Genomic DNA, 11,061 nt, shown 5'->3' on the forward strand with positions numbered 1-11,061 from the left:
TATAGAGCTGATGTTATTGCTTTGCTGGATGTGACAAGATGTAGTACGTTATCGATTTAAAAAATCTTCAAAGGTATATTTATGTCACGGATGTGTCCAAGACTTGTAGATTTAAAAAATCTTCAAAGGTATTACGTTACGGAGTATTCATTACAATTTGTGGACCCTAATTCATTTCAAATTATATTTTATCAACTAGATGTTTCATCAAGAATACTTCCAAACATCAGTCTATATACATAGGGATTATTTAAAATGGACCTAATTATTTTTTCCATAGACACTGTGCCCAAGGAATAAACAATTGATTTGATGGAGTAAGTACAACTTAAAACCAGGTCCTGACTTCTAGGGATGGTCCGTATTTAGTTTGAAACCGTTTAACCCGAACACCAAACCGAAACCAAACCGGAAAAAATCAAACCGAATTTGAATTCGGTTTTCGGTTCGGTGTTCGGTTTTGAAAATTCTGAATTCGGTTTAACCGAAAACCGAATTCCAAACCGAATTCAAAATTTTTATATATTTAATTTATATATCTATGTTTTAATGTCATTATAATTTGAGATCCAATCAATAAAATAGTTTCTCATCAATATGACGATTTGGTAGCTCATATTATAATTATGTTACTCAAATTATTATGTCCTTCTTCTTAATAATAGAAGCAGTAAACGTCATAATTAAGCTGTAAATATTAATAAATCATCGAATTCTTGATAATTTAATAGTATGTCATTGTTTTAGGTTGTAAATAACTAAGACATTAGTAATGACAAAATTAAACTATCATCGTTCTCAAATTTTTCATAATATTTGGTTTTAATCGAAAACCGAACCGAATCCGAATTCGAATTCGGTTTTCGGTTCGGTTCGGTTTCAACTTTAAATTCGGTTTTCAGTTCTGTTTTCGGTTTTGCCCAAAAAAAATTCAAAACCGAATACACCGAACCGAATACACCGAACAAACCGAAAACCGAACCGATGAACACCCCTACTGACTTCTTTGTTGCCCCGTGCAAGAGGATCAAATGATGCCCCTATTAAAAATTTTAAGTGTTTGACGTGTAACTAATCTCAAGTTAGTTTGGTGATCATAAAAGAGTTAAAAAACGATCAAGGTTTGTTACTTATAAACATACAGTTTCTGAAACGTAATCGAGTTATATAGTTTATTCCCACCTTAATTGTGTTAATAAAGTGAGTGTGACAATTTGAAGAGATAAAGTACACTAATGACTCTAGTCAAACATTTTTTCTAGTGTCTTTTTTCTATTTTTAACGTGATTGAATTTTTGCGAAAATGATAACTAGAAAAAGATCAATTATTTAAATATAGTGTAACATGTTGGTAAAGTATTATCGGCTTTATATATACGGAGTAACAGTTAATATTTAAAGAAGTTTATATAATCGTACGTAATGAAAATAATTGAATTTATAAAATAAAATGAAAAATTATAATTGAAGTAAATCATTTACGTATGACTTTTAATTCTTGCGGAAATAATTCAAGATGAAAAGTTAATAAAAAATGTTTTTATTCGTTCATAGCACCTCTTTTTCTGGATTAGAAATGTAAGATTCAGACTTGTACAACAAAAGACTACTGTCAGAAACAGTATACCTAACACCTACATATCAACTAGGGGTGTTCATCGGTTCGGTTTGTTCGGTTTATTCGGTTCGGTGTATTCGGTTTTAAAATTTTTTTGAGCAAAACCGAAAATCGAATTCAAAGTTAAAACCGAACCGAACCGAACCGAAAACCGAATTCGAATTCGGATTCGGTTCGGTTTTCAGTTAAAACCGAATATTATGAAAAAACCGAGAACGATGATAATTTAATTGTGGGGTTACTGATGTCTTATTTATTTATATACTAAATAATGACATACTATTATATTATCAAGAATTCGATGATTTATTAATATTTATAGCTTAATTATGACGTTTACGGCTTCTGTTATTAAGAATAACATATTAATTTGAGTAACATAATTATAATGTGAGCTACCAAATTGTCATATGGATGAAAAGATATTTTATTGATTGGATCCCAAATTATAATGACATTAAAACATATATATATATATAAATTAAATATATACAAAAGTTTGAATTCGGTTTTGAATTCGGTTTTCGGTTAAACCAAATTCAGAATTTTCAAAACCGGAAACCGAACCGAAATTCAAATTCGGTTTCGGTTTGACTCGATCCGAAAACCGTTTTTTAAATTCGGTTTGGTTTTTTTCGGTTTGGTTTTCGAGTTCTACGGTTTCAAACCAAATACTGACCACCCCTAAATTATCAACGTCAACATTTGACAAAAGTAAAGGTTAATATACGGAGTATATACTATTCTCTCACCAACATTTTACACCTTCTCCTTTCTTCTCCATCCCTTCCTACCATGAAAATTGTTCCCCTGCAACTTACAAAAATAGTTCAAAATCACCATTGGATGCCCCCTATATTTTGATGCCCAGTGCAGTCGCACTTGTGGCCCTATTCCAGATCCGGCCCTGAATTAACTTAAAAAATAACTTCTCTCATCTTCTCCATTTTCTCCATAGTCTCCTAAATCTTAAACACTCCATAACCATCTTTAACCACCACTTCCGACCACCAGATCCGACCATCACCGCCACCATGACGTTCCTTTTTTGTTTTTCCGACCAATATGACCGCCCCTTTTACGATCTGCCGTCACTCCGGCGACCACCACTGTAGCTCTTTTTCTTTTGAAACCGATGGTGACGCATGGCGGTGGCCGGTGGTTACTTGTTTTCCGGCAACAATCACCACTAACATACTACCATATATCATATATGTCCAATGTACAAGCATTGCAGCACAATGTATAACTATTTGAAAGATGGTGAAAATGTACATATAAAATTAAGATGGAAGTTTGGTGAGAATGAATTGACATGTAAAATAGTCAAATCATTAGTGGGACTCACCTATGTTGCTAGTTCACAAGGTCTCAATTGAAAAACCCGGTCCAAATGGTAGTTCCCTATACATATTGTTGGAAAAGATTAATTAAAAAGTGTGTTTTCAACCACTTTTAACACTAAATAATATAGGTGATATAAATAACTATTTATTGAGCGTTGTACCCGAATTTTTTGTCCTACAACGCCCCATAAGGAGCGCGGTGCGCGTTCACAACAAGAAAATGATGAATTAGAGACGACACTTTTAGGGACGACATCCAGTCGTCCCCGAAAGAAAGGAAAATGACAAAAAATGTCCCAGTTTTTTCTGAAACGTTTGACCAGTTTTTTGGGACGACATTTAGGGACGACATGTCGTCCCCAAAGAAATTACCTTTTTTTATTTATTTTATTTGGTCAAAATTGGCTCCAAAAAGCGAAAAAAATTCCGTCCTAAATTTTTAGGGACGACATGTCGTCCCTAATACACGTCCCAAGAAAAAAATTATTATTTAATTATTTTTTGGAGCAGAAATATTTTGGCTCCAAAAGTGAGAAAATTTCGCGCCGTTTCTTTGGGGACGACATGTCGTCCCGAAAACTTTTAGGGACGAAAATTTGGTCAGATTATCTCTTATTTAAGCACCTAATTATCTCAAACATTACTCACACTTTTAACACACTAAAAACACATCGAAAATGTTGACCCTTGCGTCGATGATCGTCTCATTGGAAGTGTATTACGCAAGTGAATTCCGTAATGAAAGGAGAGTTTACGATTATGCCCGTAGTTCTCAGTATATATTCAGAGAAATTGACGTTCGCCACGCAAGTTTAGAGGACATGTTTTGCTTCTTGAAAGAAATGATGCGGTTCGAACACACGGACGTGTTGTATTACGAACATGACTATGTTCCGGAATTGTCCGCTACATATCTCCGCACCGAAGAGCAGTGAAACGGTATAAAAGAGACACTGAACTGGCGTTCAAATTGCATTTCTCTCTATTTAGTTTTCGAAGATTAAGAAATGTATTTTAATTTCCGTCAACTAAACTGTTAAGTTTTGTTAAGTTTGGTATTATTAGTATCGTTTTTATGTTGTATCGTTTGTGTTATTGTCATTTTATAGTTTTCAAGTATTAATTGTATCGTTTTATAAGGTATGTTGAATGAAATTGTCATTTTGTTTTTTTCAGTTTACTATAGTTAACATCGGACAAACGACAAACATTCAATCGAATATTATACGAATATTGTGAATTAAAACACTCCAAATGACAAAAATTAAATAAAGGTCATACAATGTTACTGAATTAAACACACACTTCAACAGAAATTATTAAATGACGATCTACCAAAGTTACTGAAGTTAAATCACACTACTAATCACCACGACGAGGATGACTACGAGCATCCGACCTAGTGGAAGAATTTTCAGAACCCGAGCCCGATGCTGCCGAAGTTTCGGCAACGAAGGAAGTGTCAATAGGTACCGTACTTAAAAGACGTCGTCCTACAAGACCATTAACCGCACCGATATTAGTAAATAAGCGACTCAAAAATGCTCCATATGAAAGAGGTTTTGTTTCATTATGAAGCTCATTCATTCGGGAAGCGACTAAATGAGCAATATTAACTCTAATATTGTGAGTCATGCACCAGTGAATCAAAGCTTCAGTCATTGACAAATGCCTGACATTTGGTTCACGATGATACATGTTACTCGAGATAATTGCATTTCTTGTAGCAATTTCAGGATGAAGATAATCGTCAAGGATGCCGTTACGTACTATGATCTTGTATGGAACACAAGTACGACATATAAGTATGGTCATTTCATGTGGTACGATACCCTCGGGAAGATCTTGAAGGTCTTCACCGGGATAATAGATATTTATACCATCAAATGGAACGCCCAATAGTGCACCGAATTCTTGAAGAGTATACTCATATGGAACGTCAAAGATTCGAAACCTCACTGTTTGTTCATTAATGAATTGAAAGTTTCAATAGAATTGATAAACGAGTAGAGGAAACAAGTACTTATTAACCTGAATGAAAGGAAACCAACCCATTCTTTCGAATTCTTGCTCGATTTCTGGAAGATCTTGTAGATTGACCTCACGCCCTTCATTAATAGGTCTGCTTGGATTTGTTGGTGGTGCATATGGATTATGTGGGTGATTCATGGGTGATTCATAGTGTTAATATTAAGAAAGGCTTACTAAAATGTGTAAATAAAAGGAACAAAACTGGGTATAAATTGTGATGACCCGGGAATTTCCGACCAAATTTAAACTTAATATGATTTCGATACGATAAGCAAAGTCTGTAATATTGAGTCTCAAAAGTTTTGAAATTATGTTCATATATTCAATTGACCTTTGACTGTTCTCGACGATTCACGAACAACTATTTGTAAATAGATACATGTATATTTAAATGTATATATATATTTATGATAATTTGAAATATTATTTGAAATATTATATGACTTAATTGTTGGAAATAAATATGTAAAATAATAAGCGATGTAATGGAAACTACATTTATAAATATATATATATATATATATATATATATATATATATATATATATATATATATATATATATATATATATATATATATATATATATATATATATATATATATAATTATGTATATAAAAACTTCTTGTAAATATTTAACGTTATCTTAAACTTAGTTGTTTAAAAATATATAATATATTTTTTTTTGTTGTAATTAAACTTTCTATTTTAAAACTATTAATATATAGAAAGAAAATATATTAAAAACAAATAATTTCGAGCTTAAATGGTAAACGTCAGTAAAACTCAGTTGGCATTTCGCCAGTGTTCATATAGTTCTAATACGTGGTTAAGAAGATTTAAAATAAAAATTTAAATGTAAATTGATTACGAAGAATCTTAGATTTGATAAAAATATTTTGTACCTTTTTAAGTTTAAATATTAGTACTCCGTACATATAAATCGGGACAGAAAATAAATAATTTCGAACCTTTTTGATCGGGTTTCAAATAGTTAATGAGTGAAATAATTAATTATATTTAATCTAAAAATTTGGGATTTTTAGGAAGCACTTTTATACGATAACTGTTTAGCAATAGACACGCTCCGCGAAAACCGTCGGTAGGATACTCCCAAAATTTGCGGCTGCTATCTTTTTAGGTTCACTATACCTGTTTATAATTGTTTCCCACTTAGAACTTTTAATTATTATTATATTATTATTATTAATTATTATTAACATTATATTTATAAATAAATAATATATGTACACATAAGAGTTTGAGAAAGCCATCATTAACACTTCAATTCTCTGTGTTCTCTATTTAAATTGATATAAGAACACTTGCAGCACCACACTCTCCATCGCCTCAACCATTGGAGATCACCACCGGCCACCACATCACCACTTTTTTTTTTCAACCAAAACAACCATCACCACTCACGGCTACATCCTACAACCACCATGTCTGCCACTCCATCACCAATCACGACCACCATCTCCATCGTCCACTTTCACCACCACAAAACTGCCATCACCAACGATCAAGACAACCACCTCCACCATCACCACCTTTCTCTTTTCTCTCTCCTCTCTCTCTCTTCAAATTTGTTTCTGCTGTTTCTGTTACGAGACCCAAAAGCCTGCGACCATCATCAACATTAGAGCCACCACCATTTCATCATCAACCATCGCACCTTCAACTTGTGTACCATGAAACCCACAACCGTCACTATTAAAACCCACTTGATCATAACCACTTGTACGTTCAATGAAACCCACGAAGTCCACTCCTAGATTGATGTTTTCTGTTGGAGTCTAATAAACGAAGATGATGATTAAAATAGGATAACGAAAATGATGATGACGATGAACAGTGGAAACGAAATGAAGATGATGATGATTGCATGATACGTTGATAACGATGGTGGGTGTTTCGATGGAGAAAATGATCAAGATACGGTAATGGTATAATGATAACTGTGGCGAATAAATGATTATAATTATGTTTTCTTTTGATAATAATAAAGATATCAAATGATAAATGATAATATAAAGAGGGTGATTATCAGGTATGATTGTGAAATGAAGGAATGTTGATGGTGAAACTTTGTTGAAGAGGGAAAACTGTTTTGTACATGTTAATTGATTTTTCACAGGAGTATAAACAGAAACGAAATAATGGTGCAACGGTCTGGAGAGTCCCTTGTTAAACGACTAGTCCTGGGTTCGATTCTCGACTGCTTCGGTTCTTAATTTTTTTTTATTTAAACAGTCTTGGGCTATAGCAAAATGGATAGATTATTGGGCTGTCATATTCCTACTTGGGCCGAGAACTAATTATAGTTGGGCTTATGAAACTCGGTTGGGTTTGTGAAACTGTTTTGGGCCAGAGTGATTGAGCTTTACGTATTAAAAACAGAAAATGGTATATATATATATATATCTGGGTTGTAACATTAATCAGAAAACTGGAAATGGATTGATGGTTAGGAGTATTTTGATTTGGCGAGAGGTCGTGGGTTCGAATCTCGTATGAGGCATTTATTTTTTAAGAAAGCTTCCAAGAGGGTATATACACTTTTACTTTTATTATTATTATTTTTAACATCATTATTATTAATTTCATCATTTTTATTATTACTACCATTGTTATTATTACCAATATCACTATTAATATTATCAAAATTGCTACAACAAATATTATCTAAAAAAAGAATATATTACCTAGTATTACATTCTAAAATATTAAAAATTATATAATATTATGCATATAAATATTTTTATGAGAAACTTATTATATTAATAAACTTAATTATAATAACAAATATAAATACTTAAAATGTATGAAACAAATATATATAAACATATAAAGTATTTAAAATTATATCACTAGTAATAATATATATATTTGTTCGATTACGTGCTTTAATATATATACTTAATATAGGTTCGTGAATTCGAGGTCAACCTTATACTTGTTCAATGTCGTCATATGTATTTTTACTACAAAATACATTAGGTGAGTTTCATTATTCCCTTTTTAAATGCTTTTGCAATATATATTTTTGGGACTGAGAATACATGCGCTGTTTTTTATAACTGTTTTACGAAATAGACACAAGTACCCAAAAAAATTACATTCTATGGTTGGATTATCGAATCGAATATGCCCCTATATAGTCTGGTAATCTAAGAATTAGGGAACAGACACCCTAATTGACGCGAATCCTAAAGATAGATCTATCAGGCCCAACAAGCTCCATCCAAAGTACCGGATGCTTTAGTACTTCGAAATTTATATCATGTCCGAAGGAGGATCCCGGAATGATAGGGCATATTCTAATATGCATCTTGTTAATGTCGGTTACCAGGTGTTCAATCCATATGAATGATATTTTTGTCTCTATGCATGGGACGTATGTTTATGAGAAATGGAAATATGAAAATCTTGTGGTCTATTAAAATGAATGTTAAACTAATGAACTCACCAACCTTTTGGTTGACACTTGAAAGCATGATTATTCTCAGGTACGAAAGAAGTCTTCCGCTGTGCATTTGCTCATTTTAGAGACATTACTTGGAGTCATTCATGACATATTTCAAAAGACGTTGCATTCGAGTCGTCGAGTTTATCAAGATTATTATTAAGTCAATTATAGTTAAATATATTATGAAATGGTATACATGCCGTCAACTTTTGATGTAATGAAAGATTGTCTTTTCAAAAACGAATGCAATGTTTGTAAAATGTATCATATAGAGGTCAAGTACCTCGCGATGTAATCAACTGTTGTGAATCATTTATAATCGATATGGGCTTCGTCCGGATGGATTAGGACGGGTCATTTCAGTTGGTATCAGAGCGATGGTCTTAGCGAACCAGGTCTGCAATAGTGTGTCTAACTGATAAGTCGTTAGGATGCATTAGTGAGTCTGGACTTCGACCGTGTCTGCATGTCAAAAGTTTTTGCTTATCATTTTTGTCGGAAATCATCTGTTTATCATCCTTCGAAAATTACCTGCTTATCATTCTTAGTCTAGACACATATTACTGCAATGATTGCATGAATAGTGTATAGGCAAAATTCGTATCTTAGCGTATCTGCTAATTCATATCTTAGCATAAATGTTATTGTTATCTTTGTCTGACAGCTTCCGTAGATTCCTCAGTAACTTATGGGATTTTAGTATTATATAGGCATATGTAAAATTATGTATTGCAGGGTACTAATTTATATCCTATAATCTAATTCTTTTCGAAAATCCTTCGTCTGATCATACGAGATGAATCCCTCAACCAGTTCGAGTCCCTCAGATTTCGATAGCTATTCCGATAGTTATTCCGACAGCTATTCCGACATGGATGTTCACCTAAGCTCCGGAGGCAACGTCACCAGAATGAATTAACCAATCATCCATACCCGACTCATCTGATGAGTTCGTAGTCGACTTAATCAATGGAGAAGCGAAGAAGGCGATCTTTTCCACCAACCAAATTGCCCTCTTGACGAAGAACCTGAAACACTTACCGGTGAACCTGTTCGATACACCATTCTCACATTCACTTCCAGAGTATCTTACCACGATTATATTCTATCTAAAATTCTAAACATTATTCATCCGCTCGTTCCAACCGACAATCATCTCGGAATAATAGAAGAAGTCAACGAATTTCGCGCTCGAGTAATCAATTTGGAAAATATGGTGCAAAACGTACCAGCTTCAGCAACATCACCGGCCCCAACAGTACCACCAACAATACAAGTTTCAACATCACATGCCTCAACATCTCATTCTGTACCTCGAACATAATCATCGTTCTACGAATCGTTCTACATCATTTATTTTCATTCTTCCTAGCGATTATGTAATCTCTAATATTTTAGAGATTATATATTCATGTTCTAACGGTAATTTAAATGAGTTTAATATCATATTGACTCATTAAATCCATGATTACATCTGATGAAAATATATATGTATATATGTTTTCATAAAGATTGTAATTAAAAATTCTTTTATACAAACTGTTAATGGTGAAAATATTTTAACGGGTAGGTAATACCCGAGAAATATTTAAAATTCTACATTAATAAGTTACACTGTACGTTCTTCGAATATGATTTGACAATCGTTTACTATCCTGCTTACATCCACAGATATACGAATCCGTTCACCACAGAATAACCATTTTCATTCAAATTTCATACTTGGATTTTGACTTATCAGAATCCAACAAGTGGCATAATGAAGAAAACATTTGACAAAATAAAATTTGTTAGAAACAAACAAATTAACTATGAAATTTTGTTAAGAATCCACGCTAACAAAATCCTAGCTAACTGTTCCTAGCTAACTGTTAATTCCGTATTACATTTTATTTATCGTAATTTATTTTAACGCAATTTAATTCTCGCAATTTTATTTATTGTTATTTACTTTACGCACTTTATTTATCGTTATTTAATTTCTGTTATTTATTTTACGCACTTTAAATATCGGGACACGTATTTAAGGTTTTGACATATCATATCGACGCATCTATATATAATATTTGGAATAACCATAGACACTCTATATGCAGTAATGATCGAGTTCTCTATACAGGGTTGAGGTTGATTCTATAATAATGTATATAGTTTGAGTTGTGATCGAGTCTGAGACGTATACGGGTCACGACACGTATTAATTAATTCGAATATTATATATTAAATAATATATATGAATTATTGGACTGTCAACTGTAGACTATCGACTGTGGACTAATAACATTAGACAATTAAAATGAATTAAAATATTGATTATAATATATGAAACTAAACAATTCTTCAAGTTTGCCACTTGATTTCATCTTAAACTCCATTTGTATCTTGACAATTCTAATCTGCGTTCAAACCTTTTATGATTCTTGAAAACACCTCAATTGAAAGGATGAACCAACCGCACTTCATCTATGGAAGAAAAGATTGACGCATATAGTTATGCACCTGAAAACTCCTGGACCCTAAGTAAAAGTTTAACACGTGACTGTGTTAGCTCCTTTGGCATTGTTATTACCGAAAATAACATTGCAACTCTTTTT

This window comes from Rutidosis leptorrhynchoides, chromosome 2 (genome assembly GCF_046630445.1).
Source record: "Rutidosis leptorrhynchoides isolate AG116_Rl617_1_P2 chromosome 2, CSIRO_AGI_Rlap_v1, whole genome shotgun sequence".
NCBI classification, from domain to species: domain Eukaryota; kingdom Viridiplantae; phylum Streptophyta; class Magnoliopsida; order Asterales; family Asteraceae; genus Rutidosis; species Rutidosis leptorrhynchoides.